This window comes from Galeopterus variegatus, unplaced genomic scaffold (assembly GCF_000696425.1).
Source record: "Galeopterus variegatus unplaced genomic scaffold, G_variegatus-3.0.2 Scaffold13744, whole genome shotgun sequence".
Taxonomy (NCBI): Eukaryota; Metazoa; Chordata; class Mammalia; order Dermoptera; family Cynocephalidae; genus Galeopterus; species Galeopterus variegatus.
The window spans coordinates 7,497-9,328 of NW_007739855.1; positions in this window are offsets into that span (position 1 = coordinate 7,497).

Below are 1,832 nucleotides of genomic sequence, written 5' to 3' on the forward strand. Positions count from 1 at the left end.
TAGTAGTATATAAAGTGGTTATGGATGTAAAAAGTAATGGAACTTTAGAGACAAACAAATATACTACTTGGGAAATTATTAAACCAGAGAGCACTTATCTAGGTGATTACAAGATATTTAACAACTTCCCATGTCTCTACTCTAGTTTTCTGATGACCAAAGCACTTGAAGTGGCTTCTTTAGGAAACAGTGACATGGATTCTTGAAGGACCATACAAAAATCGAGGACGATCTCCTGCCTTGTGCACTTACAAAAGTTCCTCATGTCTATTCTCTTTTTAAAATTTATTTATTTATTTATTTATTTTTACATTCTAAGATGTTGTGGAGCATTTAGGGGGAGGAGACAGGAAGGGGAGAAGAAAATAAGGTGGGAGGAATAGGCAGGAGAGGAGGCTTGGTTGAGGCCCATGGCACCCCCCTCATTCTGGCAGAGAAGACCAAAGGGGTTCTGGCAGAGGAGACCAAAGGGTTTCCAGCAGAGGCTTGGTGGTTGTTGCTGGACTGGTTGTGGATGTCAGGGGGTGTGGCTGAGACCCTCAGGAGCCTGGAGTGCTTCATGCAGCAGGTCAGTGGTCATCACTGGACTGGTTGCAGTTGCTGGGGAGCGACGTGGCTGAGGCCCTCAGCTCCCCCTTGTCCTGGCTCAAGAGCATGGGGCATTTCCTATGGCAATTCAGTGGTCATTGCTGGGTTGGGTGTGGTCATTGAGGAGCAGGGCTGAGGACCCTGTCCCTCCCCCCTCCCTGGCTTGGGAGCTCAGGAGGTTTCTGGTCCCTCTAGGTTTTATAGATGTTCTTTGGTAGTGTTAGACCTTTACTAGTTAACATCAGACTTTGTCTCTGATCTGTCAGTATTTTGTTTTTCTTCCAGTTCTGTGTTGGATTATCTGCTGTACCTACCACTTAAACTCTGCACTGGGCCTAATTTGTTGTCCTTTGCTTACTTCTAAAATGGGGGAACTACCTGTGGGGGCCAGTACTTGAGCCCTGTAGTTGAGCTAAATTGCTGCTTTGCTGTCGATTACCTGGGGAAGGCTTTTTGTGTAGGGAGTTAGAAGTCTTGATTCTCCTTTGATCTTAGGATTTTTAGGTAATGCATGAATGAGCCAAAAGACTCTTGAGTAAGGGGATGAAAGTCCACAGATAAGGTTGGCAAAAGTCATCTAATCAATTCTAATCACTGTTTAGGGATGGAATTGTGTACTTTGACTGTTTTAGGTTGCTGGTTTGATTCCAGCTTGAATGACTATTTACTATTTAACCTACTGATTGTTCTTAAGATATGTTAGGGAAACTGCTTGAATGCTGTTTAAATATGATAAGGAAATTGTTGTAGGAAGTATGTGAAAAAGAAAATGTTTATTAATGATGAGCTGTTTGTTGGTGAATTAACCTAGCTTTTTACAAATTACATTCTGGAATGTCACATTGTTAATTTACTGCTGTTACAAGTTTTACACTGCCTGTTTTTATGTCCTTCTTTGATGATTCAATCAAGTGATTTTTCTTGTGAAACTTCCTTGTCTTGTCAATAAAAAGAAAGGCTGATTTTGGATTGGGGCTGCTCTCCTCACGGGCATCAGTCCCTCCCGGGGCTGCTGCTCCCCTGCTGGTTGGCAGTCCTTCCAGGCCTCATTGATGGTACTTTCAGTGAATTCTTTCTTTCCCTTTTCTTCACCTCGGTTACACAGAGGAAAGAGTAACATTTTTGTGCAGCTCAGATTTTAATTGTTGACCTTGAATTTACTTCTGGGTCTTGTGAGTTCTGGTACACCTGTGTTGTGTGGAAACTCTGGTCTGGGCCCGACTGAGTATTTTCAGCAAATGGCA